The sequence below is a fragment of the Vigna umbellata genome, chromosome 6, assembly GCF_029865625.1.
Source record: "Vigna umbellata cultivar VRB3 chromosome 6, Vumbellata_1.0, whole genome shotgun sequence".
In the NCBI taxonomy this organism is placed as follows: domain Eukaryota; kingdom Viridiplantae; phylum Streptophyta; class Magnoliopsida; order Fabales; family Fabaceae; genus Vigna; species Vigna umbellata.
In genome coordinates this window covers 17,288,622-17,307,147 of record NC_142170.1, presented here as the reverse complement: position 1 = coordinate 17,307,147, position 18,526 = coordinate 17,288,622, and the positions used below count along the sequence as shown (strand labels likewise).

Genomic DNA, 18,526 nt, shown 5'->3' with positions numbered 1-18,526 from the left:
AAGTAAAGAGGGGCAGCTGTCAACACCCAATTTCGTCCGGGTGACTAAGTAATATGTCTTGTACTTTTTATTTTATTGTATGTATTTTCATCATTTTATTTTATTTTGTATTATTATTCTTAATTCTAATTTTATTTAATTTTGTTTTGTTTTATTTCATTTTATTTAATTTTAATTTTAATTTTATTTTTATTTTATTTTATTTTACATTTTATTATTTAGAGTTATTTCGTTTTATCCTTTGTTATGTTAGTTTCTTTTTACTGTTTAAGGTTTATTTTATATAAATGTTTTTAGTTAAACGTTAACAAACAAAAATCTAAGAAAAAAAAAGGAAAGAAAAGAGAAAAATATAATGGTCAACTAAGTCCTTTTAGGAATGGCAGACTTTTCTTTTCCCTATTCTCGGGCTACAGAAGCACAAGTTAAGCTTTCCTGCATAAGTTAAGCTTTCCTGCATTATGATGTTCACAATCTGCAACCCAAATGTCCATACGCAAAGTTACAATCATACATACATAAGGGGAAGGATCTCTGATATGCTTTGAGCAATTGACCCAACTAAAACATAAAAAGAGAAAAAAGACAAACAGAAAATTAGAAAAAGGATACGCCCCTGATGATAGAAGGAAGGATCTTTGGGAGGGGGAACTAGCTTCACGAGGATCCAGCTTTGGAGAGTCAAGAAGGGGGAGAGCCTGGCTACACAACGTTGGACTCTTCCTCATCTCCACCTTCAACCATAATCCACTCTGATTACCACAGCCAAAGGCAAAAATCTTAGACTCCCCTGACATCCAACACCAAGCCCCATTCACCTTTGTTACAACATCCATCATTCACTTACAAACAAAAAAAAAAACAAAAAAAAGAAAACCGCAAGGAAAGGGGTTTCATCTTAAGCACGAAGCAAACAGTACAGAGAAAGGAGCTCCAAGAGGTAAGCTGGCTGCATCTCATTTACAATCGTTGTTAGAATAGCTTTATGCTCTGCTTGTGTGTGATTGTTGCTTGAATATTCCAAACCGTGTATATATCATGGTCATCTTCTCTTCTCCATCTCTTCTCCACTCTGTTCGACACCTGAAATACAAAGAATAAACCATTTACTCATCTTCCGATTCCAAAGTTTCTTCCATTCCCTCACACAATTCAATGCTAGATTAAGAAACAAATTTACCACTACTCTCTTCAGCCACCATTGGCAATGAAGTTCTACTTTGTTGTAAAGACCCAACCCATCGTTCAAGCTTCCTTTTCATCTCCAATCAACACCGAAGAATTTGAATCCTTGAGCAGGAAACACATATACAACAGAAACCAGAAAACCCATACATAGAACCCCAAAGCTTGTCTCGGCAAGCCTCAGTGGAATCAATAGAGATAGGGAGAGAAAGGAGTCACGGGTCAGTGACGGAGGCTGGGGATTGCAGCGGTTCAGGTGCGAGAAGGGTCGAACCGTGGAGGCATTGGTGGCGACTGGATTCGATCGTGGCGGCAAGGACGTGACGTGAAGGAGCACGACACTTCTCTCTCTCGCGAGGAAGAGGATTAGAGGAGAGAATCTGGCGTGGTGACCGGCAACGACCCCGGCGGCGAGCTGCATCACTGGCGGTAAAATGGTGTGATGAGAAGAATGAGAGAACCCCTAAGGGTTTCCTGAGCTGAAGAATGGAAAGGCCTTGGGCCTGTTTTTTCTTTTCATCGACCCAACTCTCTATAATAAACCAAAAACATATAAAACCGAATTTCTTTCCTGCGCACTCCCACTTTTCACCCGCGCACCCCCATACACCCCCGGGCCAGTGTTGGGCCAAGCCCAAGAATTATTTTCTCCCGCAGTCCCTGTTTCTCACTTTCACACCCCCTTTCCGTTTGGGTTTAGGCCCAATCTATAAATAAAATTAAAAAATAGTTTAGACACCCCATTTTCTCATTTGGACACCCCTATTTGTTTTGTTTTTTGTTTTGTTTTTATTACTTATTTATTTATTTGTTTTTTTTATTTATTTATCTTATTCTATTTGATTTTTTTTTCTTCTTCTTTCTTTCTATTATTTTTATTGTTGTTCTTATTTGTTGTTATTTTATTTATTTATTCTAAACATCTATTTATTTTAAAATATATATTTAATAATACATAAAAAATAAAAAAAATATTTATATATATACTAAATTTACAAAAAAGAATGTTTTAAAGGTTTAAGCACACGTGTGACCGCTCGCGTTGTCCTTGTGCTAGAAACCTCTTCTTCTTCTTCTTTAATAAAATTACAAAAATACGTCTAAAGGTTAAGGCACACGTGTGACCGCTCGCGTCGTCCTTGTGCTAAAAACCTTTTCTTCTTTCTTATAAAATTACAAAAAATACGTTTAAAGGTTTAAGCACACGTGTGACCGCTCGCGTCGTCCTTGTGCTAAAAACCTTTTCTTCTTCCTTATAAAATTACAAAAAATACATTTTAAAGGTTAAGCACACGTGTGACCGCTCGCGTCGTCCTTGTGCTAAAACCTTTTCTTCTTTCTTATAAAATTACAAAAAATACGTTTAAATGTTTAAGCACACGTGTGACCGCTCGCGTCGTCCTTGTGCTAAAAACCTTTTCTTCTTCCTTATAAAATTACAAAAAATACGTTTTAAAGGTTAAGCACACGTGTGACCGCTCGCGTCGTCCTTGTGCTAAAACCTTTTCTTCTTTCTTAAATAAAATTACAAAAAATATTTTAAAGGTTGAGCACACGTGTGATCGCACGCATCGTCCTTGTGCTAAATACCTTTTCCGTTTATTTTATAAAAATATCAAAAAATATAAAATTTTCAAAAACTAAAAACATCAACAATTTCAAAGCAACAGACAATTTCTAGCCAGAACTACGTGATCCTTGATTCTCCATCAAGAGTGGAGATACGTAGGAGCAAGGCTGGTCCTTGTCAGGTTCAGTTCCCAAAAATCCAAAATCATTTTAAAACAAATTTTCAAACAATTTCCAAACAAACTTCTCAAACAGTTTCGAAAGAACTACGTAACCCTGATTTCTCATTCTGAATGAGAATACGTAGGAGCAAGGTCAATCCTTGTCGGGCCCAAAAAACTAAAAAATATATTTTGTTTATTTAGAATTTTATTTTAGGGGATAGTTAAGCATTTTAAAAACCACATCATATTCGTGCATTTAGTTAAGGGTACTGCCTTAGGGCAGGCGCTGTAGGGTGCTAACACCTTCCCTACGCGTAACCGACTCCCGAACCCAGAATCTGGTTTTTGCGGACCGTGTCTTATCATTTTATGGTTTTTCCGTAGTTTTCCAGAATAAACTATGGTGGCGACTCCAAAATCTCTTTTCAAAACCCGTTTCTTTTTTGGATCATCGTCCCGTCGCGATTCCGGTTGCGACACCCAGCATCCGTTCGTCATCGCCCAACGAACGCTCGTTCCAAACGAGCGCTCGTCATTCAGCCCATTTCCCAGCATCCGTTCATCATCGCCCAACGAACGCTCGTCCCAACGAGCGCTCGTCATTCAGCCCCTTTCCGAGCGTCCGTTCGTCAGTTCCCCAACGAACGCTCGTCCCCAACGAGCGCTCGTCATTCAGCCCCTTTCGTAGCATCCGTTCGTCATCGCCCAATGAACGCTCGTCCCCAACGAACGCTCGTCATGAAGCCTCCTTTCCCAGCGTCCGTTCGACATTTCCACCAACGAGCGCTGGTCATCCACTCTCCTGTTCTAAACGTCCGCTCGTTATCTCCAACAACGAACGCTCGTCATCCAGGCTCCTTTTCTCAACGTACGTTCGTCAACTTTCCCCAACGAGCGCTCGTGATACTGAATCCTTTCCCAACGTACGTTCTACCTCTACCACGGACTGCACGGTCGCCTGCGACGGAACGTTCGGCACCCCTTTTCTCGGACCCCTTATTATTTACTTATTTGTTTTTTTATTTTATCCTATTTTATTTATTTATTTTATTTTATTTCTTATTTAGTTTTATTGTCTTATTTTATTTTATTTTGTTCTAGATATCTACTTATCCTAAAATATATATATTTAATAATGCAATATTTATAATTTAAATAAAAGAATTTACGAAAATATGTTATAAAAGGTTAAGCACATGTGTGATCGCACGCATCGTCCTTGTGCTAAAACATTTTCTTCTTCTTTTCTAAAATTACAAAAATATATTTTAAAGGTTTAGGCACATGTGTGATCGCACACATCGTCCTTGTGCTAAAACCTTTTCTTCTTCTAAAATTACAAAAATATATTTTAAAGGTTTAGGCACATGTGTGATCTCACGCATCGTCCTTGTGCTAAAACCTTTTCTTCTTCTTTTCTAAAATTACAAAAATATATTTTAAAGGTTTAAGCACATGTGTGATCGCACGCATCGTCCTTGTGCTAAAAACCTTTTCCCTTTCTTAAGTAAAATTACAAAAATATGTTTTAAAAGGTTAAGCACATGTGTGATCGCACGCATCATCCTTGTGCTAAAAACCTTTTCTCTTTCTAAAAAAACAAAATACAAAAAAGGTATAAAATCTTCAAAAAAACCCAAAAACATCAACAATTTTAAACAACAAACAATCTTCCTCCCAAAACTACGTGATCCTTGATTCTCCATCAAAAGTGGAGATACGTAGGAGCAAGGCCAGTCCTTGTCAGGTTCACTTTCCAAAAAATCCAAATTTATCCATAATCATTTTCCAAACAAAATTTTCTAAACAATTTTCAAACAAATTTTCAAGCAGTTTTCTAAAAGAACTACGTAACCCTGATTTCTCATTTTGAATGAGAATACGTAGGAGCAAGGTCAATCCTTGTCGGGCCCAAAAAACTAAAAAATATGTTTTGTTTATTTAGAATTTTATTTTAGGGGATAGTTAAACATTTTTAAAACCACATCATATTCGTGCATTTAGTTAAACGTACTGCCTTAGGGCAGGCGTTGTGGGGTGCTAACACCTTCCCCACGCGTAACCGACTCCCGAACCCAATCTTTGGTTTTCGTGGACCGTGCTTTATCGTTTTGAGGTTTTTCCGTAGTTTTCCATAATAAACTATGGTGGCGACTCCAAATCTTTTTTAAAACCCCCCGTTTCTTTTTGGATCGTCGTCCCGTCGCGATTCCGGTTGCGACAATTAGTTAGGGTTTTTCCTCTTTGCTTAATGCTTGCATTGTTTAACTCATTCGATGCATGATTATTGGTTTTGTCGATACGGGCACGTACGGGGAAGTCTAGATCCGGGGAATTTCTCCCAATATGATATTGGTTGTCGTTAAGCTCCTGCACTTATGAACTGATCATTAGGAATGCTAGGAATTGTATGAACTCGTGATTAGGGAGAAGCCTTCTAGAAAGGTACTTTAGAGAGTGGCATTAACAATGATGATTTGAATGTTGAATTCCTAAAATATATGAGAGTGGATAAGATGAAATTGACCCCCAACAACATATTCATACATTAATATCATTGAAAGTGTTTATCTTTTGCTTTTTGCCATTGATCAAAACTTCATGCATACATGTTTATTTTCTGTCTTGCATATTAAACTCCAAATATTTCGTCTGTAAGTCTTAGCTAATCAAGAAACCACATAACTAAACTAGGCCGTGAGTCCTTTGGGAAGAACGATACTTGGTCTTACCAAGTTTATTACTTGAACGATTCGGTCATACTTGCCGATTGAAAAACAAGTTTGTGACATCATAATTTGGTGTTTATAAATTTGTCCAGCAAGTTTTTGGCGCCGTTGCCGGGGACTCGTGGTTTAACTGGTTAATTTGTGTGATTATTGATTATCTTTGACTTATTTTTTTTATTTTATTTTTAAATTTCGAATTTTTTTATTTTATTTTATTTTATTTTTCTGTTTATATTTTTTATTTTGTATTTTATTTGATTTGATTTTATTTTATTTTTCTGTTTTTTTATTTTTCTGTTTTCTGTTTTTATTTCATCTTCTTATCTTTGATTTTATATCTTCTTTTATATCTTTTTGTGCTAACAATTGTTTTTAGGGTTTTGTGCCTAATGTCTGCAGAATGCAATTTGGTCAAGAGTTTAACTATAGGGGCACTCAATTCTACCAAAGTAATCTCAACCAATGGTGGGAACCTCACTCAAGCATGGATCAAAGCCAATTTTGGCAAGCTGCTGGACAATTTGAGAACCAACCACAACAACAATGGCAGCAACAACCCTTTCTATCAGGAAGTTTGGATAGGTTGGAGGACACCCTTCAACGATTTTTGAAAAATTCCGACTCTACTCAGAAAAGCATTGAAGAATCATGTAAAAGAATGGAGATGCAACTTCGTCACATTAGTCAGAGATTAAATGATGATGTTAATACTGAAGTTAACCTTAAAGAGGAAGGGCAAGTCATTATCACTGAAAGTGACAAGATTCTTGATGAGGAAATATTAGAGGGAGATGAGGAAAGGGTAGAGAGAAAAGAGAAAGAAGAGTTGAGTGAGAAAGATAACGATGAAGAAAAAGAAAAAGAAGTGGTTGAGAGAGAAGAGAGAAAGAAAATTTGTGTGAAAATAAAGAAGTTGAGGAGAAAAAGAGAAAGGAAGAAAAAAATAAAAGAAGAGAAAAAGAGAAAATTTAGGGAGAGAAAAAGGAAGAAAAAGAAGATGATAGGAAAGAAGAAGAAATCACATGAAAAATCACATCCTCATCTAAAGAAGAATCATAGGAAGGAAAAGAAATTTAAGTGCTTTATGGAAATCTTCAAGAAATTGGAGATTAAAGTTCCTATGATTGAGACACTGCAACAGGTTCCTGGTTTGATTAAATTTCTAAAGAAGTTCAGTAGAAAGAAGAAGAAAAAGAAGATGGAACTTGAACTTTATTGGGTCAAGCTAGTGACGTTAAAAGAGCGCTTGCTGGGAGGCAACCCAGTGGATTTAAAGACTTTTGATTTGGTTTTGTAATTTTTAATTTGTGAACATTATTTTTGTAATTATTTTGTTGGAGATAGCATCTACTGAAGGATGCTAGGTGGTTAAGTATCTACTGAAGGATACTATGTTTGTAACACCTACTGATGGGTGTTGGTGGATTTTGGGTCAGGCTCGTGACGTTAAACAAGCGCTTCTGGGAGGCAACCCAGTTGATTGAATATTTTTGTTGATTTGTTTTAGTTAGGGTTTGCATAAGCATTTTGAACATTGAATTGCAGGGAGCCAGTGAGGGGCATGTCTAGGAGGCACGTAGGTTAAGAAAAGAAGGAGAAGAACACATCACGAAAGTGCCGCTGAGCGGTACTTTACCGCTGAGCGGTACTCTCGCAGATTGGGTTTTAGTTCCCCTTAGCGGGACCCGAGCCCATTAGGGTATTTTTAAACCCTAAGCTGCGTATTCTGTCACACTTTCAGATTTTTCTCTGCACAAACACTCCCACATACCTTCTCCAAGGTTTTCCACATCTTTTCACTCTTCCCTCTTAAGAAAATTTCTCTTCCACTCACTTTTTCACTAGTGTGCCATCAAAGTTTGGGGTTGGAAGAGAGCATTCTAGCTTGGAAGCATTCTCATTGCATCTAGTATCTCCACCCAAGTAAGTAAAATGCATTTTGTTCATTCTAGGGTTTTTGATTTTGAATATGATTGTCAAAGCATGAAGATTTAGGGGTTTTGATTTCTTTGCATGATTTGATGATATATTTGATGTTTGAACCGATTAAACTTCATGATTATGAACTGGAAAACTGAAAATTGCATTTGGGTGGAGTTAGGAAAGCTTTAAAACAGGTTTTTCAAAAATCTGCAGAGTTACCGCTGAGGGGTAAACTGCCGCTGAGCGGCACTCTGCCAGATTTGATTTTTCTGGTTTTTTGTGATATGGAATGTGGTACTGGTGGCGCTGAGGGGGAATTCTGGCCCTCAGCGGTGGTTTAGCTTCGAAAGGAGTTGTGTTCTGTGTTTTACTAATGATTAACATCATGTTCTGTGGTTTTGTTTGTGTTCTGAATGTAGGAATGGCATCCTCATCAGGAAAAAGATTGAAAACCATGGCAACCAAGAGAAAGGAAAAGGAACCAGAGCAACCCCAATCTAGCAGGTTCCTATCTAGGAAACATGAGAAGCACTTTAGGGTGGTTCAAGACAGGAGACTTCTGATGGAGAGAAAGGTTGGAATGATACCTAACTTTGCTCCTCAATTTGGAGAGCAAGTGTTAGGGAATGATTGGGGAAAGCTAGCCACTTATCCTGCACCTGCCAACATAGCTGTGGTAAAGGAATTTTACACCAATGCAAAGAAGATTGGTGATTATCCAGCTGAGAATTATTTGGGTTATGTCAGAGGCCATGCTATCAGGTATGATCTTGATTCTATCAATAACTTCCTGGATACGGTGTGGGCTGGTGAGCAGTGCCAGTTTGCTCTTTGCATGGAAGAAGGTACTGATTATGAGGATGTGGAGAGAGTACTGTGTATACCTGGAGGACACTTCCAAAGGAATAGATCTGGCTCAGTGGTTAACATTAGGAGGACAGATTTGACACCTCTTGCAAAGTATTGGATGGCGTTTTCTCATGCCAACATTCAGCCATGTTCACATGTGTCAGATATTACTCTCAGCAGGGCACTATTCATCTACTGTGCTATCAGAAATTTAAATGTTAATATTGGGCAGGTGATAGCTGATGAAATTAGTGTATGTGCTAACACCTCAAACAACAAAGCACCATTAGGACATCCTTCTTTGATCACTCACCTTTGCAAGCTAGCTGGGGTGGACACTTCTGTTCCACCATTTGAGAGGCCAAGAAAAGCTATTGATGAGGCCTATTATAGACAGTACTGTGGAGGTGATGATGCAGCTCAGCCAGTTCCACCACGCCGGGCTCATAGAGAGAGAGGGCCAGCACAGAGCCAGACATCTGCTGATACACATGAAGCAGAACCATTCCAGATGAGGGACATGTATATGTCTCTTATAGGTGCTCAGTTGCAGTCCATTCACAGAGGGCAGGTGGCCACTGCTGAGATGATTATGGGGATGTATGATACATCTCCAGCCCATAGGTGGACTATGGATGAATTCCATAATGTGGTAGCTTGGCCAGAGGAACCAGTGCATGGAGGAGGAGCTGGAGCAGTTGAAGCTTCAGCTAGAGAGATGGAAGAAGATGAAGCTGATGATGATGATGCATTTGAAGATGATGAAGATGAGGAAGAAGAAGAAGATACAGAGGACAGCTCAGACTGATGAGGAGCTGAGATAGCATTTACTGATAAATGCTATCATATGATTATGCTTTTGTGGTTTAAGTTTTCTGAACTTATTTGTTTTTGTTTTTAGATTAGGGTTTGATGTACTCTATTGAACACCTGGTTTGATGATGGTTTGCTATTAACTGTGATTGTGTGATAAGTAATGCTGAATGATGCTTATGATTAATTGATGTTGAGATGATGTGCACATTAAAATGCTTATACAGGTGATTCACAAGCTTTGTGAACAAATGCATGATATCATGATTGTGATTGTGAAATTAAGCAGGATGTGTATGTCAAATGTGAATGAGCTTATATGTGAGATTTTGAGCTCCAGAGTTGTTATTGTTGAATGTTATTACTTTGAAAGCATGAATGGTTTTGCCCAGGTTTTCTATGATTGAATTAATTGCTTGTTTTGCATCATATGATCAAGGCCGTTTGTTGGAAACCTTTTTATTGGCCAAATTTGTAAAAGTTAGCCCACTAAAAGAGAACACTTTGTGTTCAATCCTTTTGAACCCTTAGCCTTGAACATACACTGAAACCTTTGATTGAAAAATCTTTACCTTGAGTTAAGTAGAAGATCTTGTGTGGTATTGTTAAATGTTCAAGTTTGGGGTTGTTGGGAAAACATGAAAAGCATTGAGCTAAGAGCTAAAAAGTAAGAATATGCAAAGAAAAAGAAAAGAAAAGAAAAAGAAGCAAAGCTCAATGCAAAGGCAAAAGAAAGTTGGGAAAGAATAAGATGATTGTGTTGTATGATTCTCTTAACTCAAGGGTTTTGTGATCTAGAAAAACCAATTTTCTTGTTAGCCCAGCCACATTATAAGCCATAGAAAAGTCCTTGTGATGATGCATGCTTGTGAATTTTTTTGATTGTGGTAAAATGAAAGGCAAAGTTGATTCATGTGACATTGTGATAGTAGAGTGAATGAGTGATCATCTCTTATACACTTGAGTGTGAGTGAAACACTTGACTTAGTGAGGAAATATTACATGAACACATGAACATCCATGATTAATTGATTGATCATTCATGAAAATAGCATTTGTTGGAATTTAAATGACTTTGTGAACACTAAAGCATGTGCACATCTTGATTGAACTCTTGGTCATAAGTTTGAGTGAAGTTGTTACTTATCTTGAAAAAGAGGATTTTTGAATGAGTGAACCATCATATGAATTGGTTGAAGATTGAGTTACATCTTATTTGCTTGAGGACAAGCAAAGTTTTAAGTTTGGGGTTGTGATAACAGTTGAAAAACTGTTATTTTTATGATTAAAATTGACACTAAAAGCAACCTTTACACTTAGAAACTAGCTTGAAATCATGCTTTTCTTTATATTTTTGGAAATAAGAGAGCTGGACAGGTTTATGCTTGATTTCAGTGTTTTTGTGCAGGTTTTAAGGTGAATTTGGTGAAAGAAGTGAAGAAGGGGAGAGATGAAATCAGAAAAGACATCAAAAAGTGCAAAAGGAGAAGCCGAAGTCACCGCTCAACGGCAGTTTACCGCTGAGCGGTAATTTACCGCTGAGCGGCACTTTAATGGGCTTGGACCTAAGTTTTTGTAATTTACGAATGGTATTTAAGCTTTAGGGTTTCCTAGGGTTAGGTATCTTTGGCTGGAACGAAGCAAACACTCTCTCTTCCACCCCTTTGAAGGAGGATCTTGGATGCTGAGGCTTCCTCTTCACCTTTTTAGGGTTTATTCTTTCATTCTTTCATTGTAATTCATCTAGGTTCACCATGAAAATGGTGAACTAAACTCTGTATGTTTGTTGGGGAATCAATGTAATCTTGTGAAACTCTCATATATGGAATCTGTTTTTACATCTTTTAATTAAGACTTATGCTTTCTTTTCATCATTAGTTAGGGTTTTTCCTCTTTGCTTAATGCTTGCATTGTTTAACTCATTCGATGCATGATTATTGGTTTTGTCGATACGGGCACGTACGGGGAAGTCTAGATCCGGGGAATTTCTCCCAATATGATATTGGTTGTCGTTAAGCTCCTGCACTTATGAACTGATCATTAGGAATGCTAGGAATTGTATGAACTCGTGATTAGGGAGAAGCCTTCTAGAAAGGTACTTTAGAGAGTGGCATTAACAATGATGATTTGAATGTTGAATTCCTAAAATATATGAGAGTGGATAAGATGAAATTGACCCCCAACAACATATTCATACATTAATATCATTGAAAGTGTTTATCTTTTGCTTTTTGCCATTGATCAAAACTTCATGCATACATGTTTATTTTCTGTCTTGAATATTAAACTCCAAATATTTCGTCTGTAAGTCTTAGCTAATCAAGAAACCACATAACTAAACTAGGCCGTGAGTCCTTTGGGAAGAACGATACTTGGTCTTACCAAGTTTATTACTTGAACGATTCGGTCATACTTGCCGATTGAAAAACAAGTTTGTGACATCATAATTTGGTGTTTATAAATTTGTCCATCAGACGTGTAAACTAATTTAAATGAATTAGAGAAATAAGAAAAAAAGGATCCAATTCTATTAAAATGCAATGATGAGCTAAAAAGTGAAATAATAAAAGGCACGTTATAATCAACTAGAAGAAGCATATAACCGAAACAATATGAAAGAAAATTGTGTGAAAATGATTAATAAAACTACATCAAACTAAATGCATTCAATATATATATATATATATATATATATATATATATATATATATATATATATATATATATATATATTATTAGAAACAAATATGCTTGAAGAAAAGAAATGAAATTTCGTGTGTGCTTGGCTTCTAGCAAAAGAAATGAATTAGCTTTTTGTTCTTCCCAGAAAAAATTAGCCAACGTATGCTGCTCCCTACTGGACGTCGCCCTCCATGAATATTCGCTGCCTCCTTCCCGTGTACGCACCACTTCCTGTAACAGCCTCTAAAAAAATTCCCCCTTTGGTGGTTGCTGCTGCACGACCTAAGTGCTTGACTTCACGTGGACCAGGCTGTGTGCTCTGCAGCTCCTTGCTGCCAGTGTGTCCAGTGAAGGCTGGATGAAGAAATGAAGGCCTCTTTTCTAGAGCGTGCCCGTGAAGCCTCCCTGTTAAGTTGCTGGATGCGTGAAGATGTGCACCTCCCTTTGGATGAAGCCCGTGCTTGGTGCTGTCTGGACGCTGCTGTCCACGTGAAGCCAAACCAAGCCATGCGTTCTCTTCATTTTGCAGCTCCCAAGCTTGCTGGACCGCTGCACCTCCATTCTCTCCAAGTACACACCTAAAGCCCATCATCACTCCTCATTCTCGGTTGGCAGTTGGACATCTTTCTCCAAGCGGCTAGATGCTCTTCTGCTGGACCAAGGTCATGACCCTTTCTCCATGCTGGACGTGGTTGTTGTTACTTCCATGTGCACCTCCTTCACGTTGCTTGCTGCTCCAGATTAATTTATCCGTGGGCCCCCTGTGCCAAGCTGCTGTCCGCTGAAGGCTGGATGTTAATTCAAGAATTGCTTCCAATTGAAGGCCTGTTGGACGCACTGCTTCTGTGCTGAACCAACTCGCTGCTATTGTGCTGGACGTGTGCTGATGGGCTGTGTGGACGTGGCAACATGTGGATGTAGCAGCTGCTGGACCGAGTGCACCCCCTCTCCATGCGTAGCTTGCTGGACCGAAAGTGCCTCTTCATCCAATTGCTGGACAGCATGTTGGCCGTGTGCTTTGCTTGTGCACCTCCCATACTCTAAACACACCACTTGAAATCCACTTCTCCAAGCCCAAAACGAAATCAACTACTCCGTGTGCACTACCATAATTGAATTTCACACCTCGTCTCTCATTTTAGCTTAAAATATAATGGCTTAATTACCTACTTAGTCCCCATGTTAGGAGGTAATTTTCTGTTTAGTACCCAGTTTTAAAAATGTAGGCATTTGGTACCTATGTTTTGAAATTTGTATCAATTCAATCCTATCCAGTTAACAGCGTTATAATTGATGCGAGAAATTAAGGACGTTAATGATAGCCTGGGTGGAATAGCTATCAAATGTTTGAATGCATCTTCATTAACGTCCTTAATTTCTCGCATCAATTATAACGCCGTTAACTGGATAGGATTGAATTGATACAAATTTCAAAACATAGGTACCAAATGCCTACATTTTTAAAACCGGGTACTAAACAGAAAATTACCTCATAACATGGGGACTAAGTAGGTAATTAAGCCAAATTTAATTGATGTGGTCTTTCTCTTCCCAAAATATTATCCAACAATTTCCCTCCAATTAATAATGCAAATAATTAGCCTCAGATAATTCAAATTAATTAAAATAAGAATTTTTGATCAATTTAAGCACAATTAACATAAATAGGGAGATACTGAACAATTAAGCACAATTCCCTAATTAAATCCGGTACAATAAACTAAGTGAAGTCAAGAAAATATTGACTCATCAATAATCTAGAAAGGTTTTGCATTTGATTGAGAATTTACTTTGGTTAAATGCATGATTGCCCTCAAATTAATTAATAATGTACTTTAATTAATTTGAAACTTAAACAATAATCAATTGAACAATTATCCATGAATAACCGATGATGAATCTATCTTGGAAAAGCAATAAAATTACCCTATTTAATCATAACTGTTTTGAAGTTTCTTATTTGTTCTTTAAACATTCTCCAAACATTACTTTTATTATTATTTTATTGCATTCATAAGATTGAAATATTGAAAGGCAATTCCGTATTTATTGGGAGACGACTGTTGAGAGGGTCGCACCTCACACAAAAATTGATTGCATAAAAGAATGCAGTATAGTGCTAGGAAGTGACTCCTAGGTCGTCTCTCAAGGACCAAATGTGGTTCAGTCTCAGATCAAACTGATGAGAGGGTCGCACCTCCCACAAAAGTTGTGCATAAAAGAATGCAGTATAGACTAGGAAGTGACTCCTAGGTCGTCTCTCAAGGACCAATTTGGGTTCAGTCTCAGATCACACACGAAGGGGGGTTTTGAAAATGTTTCATGAATGCAATTGAACTAAAAAAAAATGAAAATTAAACACAACCGAATATAAATAAAACAGAATTTAAAACGTGGAAATAAATTTTTACGACAGTAATACTAAATGGTAAATGACAATAAAATCAGAGAATGCAAAATTCATCAATGCTTGAAATTAAAACGCTGTAATAATAAATATGCGGAAAAACAGTAAACGGTAAAATAGAACGGATAATAAAAATTAAAACACTTTAACTGAAATGAAATTCATCAAGGATTCAACACTTAAATTAAAATGACTCAACAATGAAAACAAAAATAATATGAGAAAATTGCTCTAATCACTGTGACACACTACTACATTTATGTTATCTCCCTTCAATGCTTCCAACCGTAACCTCTTCACTTCTTCCTTCAAAGAAAGAAAAAAAATACAAATTTCCACCTCTGCACCGTGCACCCACTTTTCCTCTCCAAAGTCGATTTTCTTCTTCCAAACATTAACCATTGATTCATCAAAGAAAAAGCATACAAGGTATCTCAAGGTGCTGTACGGATAGTGCACTCCATTCTCCAAGAGAACAATTGATGAGCTTTCTTCCTCCATGAGTGCCGAATGAAGAGTTACATTCAACGTTGGTCTCAAAAAAAAAAAATGAAAATGCTTCCAACATATCTTGAAGTAATTCACGAGAGAAGAAAAGAAAATGAACCCATGCATCTCCAGCTAGCTATATATTAACGTGTGGTGCTTCCAAAAATCAAAAGCCAAGAACCAAAATTACACCCACCATGCAGCACTCCAGTAATAAAACATTTACTTTACTTTCTAAAAGAAATAGCTTAATGGAAGATACCATCCAAACCATGACATTCCACGGGTTCCACTAAATTAAAATGCATTTTTCATTCAATGAAATTTAAACAACCATTACTCATTAATCCATCATCAAACAACACAAAAGATATGAAATAGAATACTTGGACAGTAAAACATAAGTGAAATGATTCAAATTGCTTCCACCTCTAACAGCAAAACACACTGCATCCAGCTCAACGTGCAGCACCTCCTCCCTTCCTCTGCATTCAGCTCAACCATTCTCCATTCTCTCCTCCGTGGCGGCTGGACCTACTCTCACTCCCTGCCCTACACTACCCTACACTCTCAAACAAGTGGTGGATGGTTTTTCTTTCAACGTGTGCGCGCTGGACTGCTGGGCCGTGAAGTGATTCTGCTGGACCGTGGACTCCAAATCTCATCCTCCTTGCTTTGGACGTGCTGGACTGCACCTCTTCTTCGTGCACCTCCAAACTCAAGACCGTGAAGGCTGCTGCCAGGTGTGGGTCGTGCTTCTCCTTTGGACACCACGTGCTTCAGCTGGATGCTAGCTGGATGGAAGAAGGTGTGGGCCGCGTGCTTCTTTCTTCAAGCTTGCTGGGTAGAATCAGCTCTCAAGGGCCGTGGAGTGTGTGCATCCAGCAAAGGTCGTGAGCTTCACTCTTTCTTTCTCTTCCGTGGCAACTCTTCAAGACCGTGACCGAACTGGATCTGCTCTACCTCCTATTAATTGGGCTTCGCTGCTGTTGTCCATTGAAGCCTCCCTCTTTGTGCCAAGCTGCTGGACCGCTTCTGGATGTAGAATGGATGAGCTGCTTCACGTGCTGGAGCGTTGCTGGATGCTTCAAGTTAATTTGTCCGTGGGCCCCTTGTGTAGAGTGCTGCTGCCCTGGACGTGTGTGTGGAGTGTGCTGGGCCGTGTTGCAGCTGTTGCGTGTCCAGGCCGTGCACCACTTCTCCCCAGGACGTCACCAAGCAGCTTCAATTCCCTTCACGTGTTGCTTTCTTCCCTTGATGGACTAGGCCGTGATGTCCAGCCTTTTCCAATGCTCTAGCGCCACTCTTTTAAAAACCCAAGAATTCCTTTGTCCATTGTGGGCCGTGGCTTCACTCTCTGATGATTGCTAAAATAAATTTTCCATGGGCCCAAGCCATGTGTAACCTGCTGCTGGTTCCGTGTGTCCATCATACAATTTTCAATTGGAAATTCAATATTTTGCTGACTTCTTTCCTTGTGCAAAGTGAAAATAAATTTTCATTTTTGTTTCTCATTTTAGTTTAAATTGAAATTGATGAGAAATTTCTCTTTCAGTCCCAAAATATTATCCAACAATTTCCCTACAATTAATAATGCAAATAATTAGTCTCAGATAATTCAAATTAATTAAAATACGAATTTCTGATCAAATTGAGCACAATTAGGAAAAATGGGAAAATACTGGACATTTAAGCACAATTCCCCGATTAATTCTAGCACAATAAACTAAGTGAAATCAATAAAATATTGATTCATCACAAACACGTAGGGGGAGGGGGGTTTGAAAGTGTTTTTATGCTTGGAAATGGACTAAATTAAAATGGAAATTAAATACAACCGAACATAATTGAAAGCATTAAAGTGAATGAAAATAGTAAACCGAACAGTCCTAAACCGAATATTGCACACCAGCGAGATAATTAAATTTGGCGTGAAAACTAAATACATGACCAATTGCTAAATCATAAATCACATAAGTTGGAAACAAAATTGCTGAATGGAAGTGAAATTGTGAAATTGGAAAAATTATCATAGCGGCGGGAGTAAAGAGAAGAATGCAACATCCAAGCTAAAGCTAATAATTGAGAGGCACATTGTGATTTGAAACTCCGTGCAACTGAAATAAAAGTTTAAAGCAAAAGTTTGTGAAGCAATTCAAAATGCAATGCAACGTTAAGCTAAAAATTAAATGCACCAAAAATTGGAAAGCAAAGACAAAAATAAAAGCTAGCATGTTCCTTCCTATCCGCGTGAAAACCTCGATCCCGAGAAGAATGTAACATCTCTAAAAGAATCTCTTTCTTTTCCCACCGTGACACCTCCTTCTTCCATCCTTCTCCGCACTTCTCCAGAAACATGAAAGCTTCTCCTTCAAAATAAAACTAAATGCTTCCAACAAAAATGGGAGAGTCCCCTCCGTAACCCTCCTGGTCTCCACGGGTCTCTCCAAAAACATTCAAAAGCTAAAACCTCCTACCCCGTGGCAAGTGGCAGCTCTCCCTCTCCAAAATGTTAAAAGAAAAACATCCAAAATGAAGGTGCTGCTCCCAGCCAAAACCAAATGTGCCTTCTCTCCTCAATCGTAGCCTTCCATATCTTAATCTCCTCCTGTACCGTGACAGGTCCTTCCTGGTGTGCACCGTGTGCTTCTCTACTGCTTCATCCCCCGAAGCGATGTATGCACCCGTTGGCAAAAGAAAAGTTGCTTCTTTTTATTCCATTGTAACAACATGAAGAAAATGTTCCAAAAACATTGAAGCCCCAAACAACGTTCAACAGTAAAAGTCAAAAACCAAAACCGAGAGACTAGAAGTGAGTGGCCAGTGGCGGCTTCAGCTAGTGCCCTCAACCCTCACCCGTAACCTTCCATGCTGCTTTCTTTCTCCCACTATCCCATCCTCTTTCGTGGCGGCTGGACTTCGTTATTCTCCAAGCTGCTGGGCCACTTCTCTCAAAAGCTGCTGCCCGCGTGCGTGAAGATAGCTGTTGTGTTGGACCGAGAAAATGAGCGTGGACGTGTGCTTCTCCCATTCACGTGCTAGACCAGCTACACTCCAATTTAAATGCAGCCCGTGAGTGCTTGTGGGCCATGGTGCCTCCCATTGCTTCCAGCACCACTTCTCTATATGGACGTGGCATGAGCCTTGCTGGACGCTCTCCATGGGCCATCTCCGTGTCACCTCTTGCTCCTTTTCAACATGAAGTCAGCAGCTGGACGCTCCCTTTGGTGGATCGTGAAGCCATCTGCTGCTGCCGCTTGTGCTACTTTCTTGTGGGCCACTACTGGACATGCTGCCGCTGGATGCGTGGGCGTGGAGTGTTAATGCATATGCTTCCAAAACAGCCGCTACTGTGTGCACCCCCAAGCTTGTTGGACCAGCTCTTCTCTTTTTTTCACGCACATAAATTACCGCATGCACCTCCAAAAAGTAAATCCACACCTCTCTTTTTAGTTTAAACAAAATTGATGTCACATTTTCTTTTGACCTCCAAAATGTCCCAAATATTATCCAACAATTTTCCTACAATTAATAATGAAAATAATTAGCTAAAATAATTCAAATTAATTAAAATAAGAATTTTTGGTCAAATTAAGCACAATTAGCAAAAACGGAAAAATACCGGACATTTAAGCATAATTCCCTGATTAAATTCGGTACAATAAGCTAAGTGAAATTGAGAAAATATTGACTCATCAACGACTCAGGATTACTTT

The 18,526-nt window shown here is 38.5% G+C and overlaps 1 long non-coding RNA gene across 1 annotated transcript; it reads right to left on the bottom strand.

The window, feature by feature from the left end:
* Nucleotides 1-353: 353 nt before the first annotated feature.
* On the bottom strand, nt 354-1,343 carry LOC148196866 (uncharacterized). Its single transcript, XR_015780494.1, has 2 exons — nt 1,181-1,343; nt 354-1,083 (listed from the first exon to the last, which is right to left on the bottom strand). It is a non-coding gene; the product is annotated as an uncharacterized LOC148196866 (long non-coding RNA).
* Between the last annotated feature and the right edge of the window lie 17,183 nt (nt 1,344-18,526).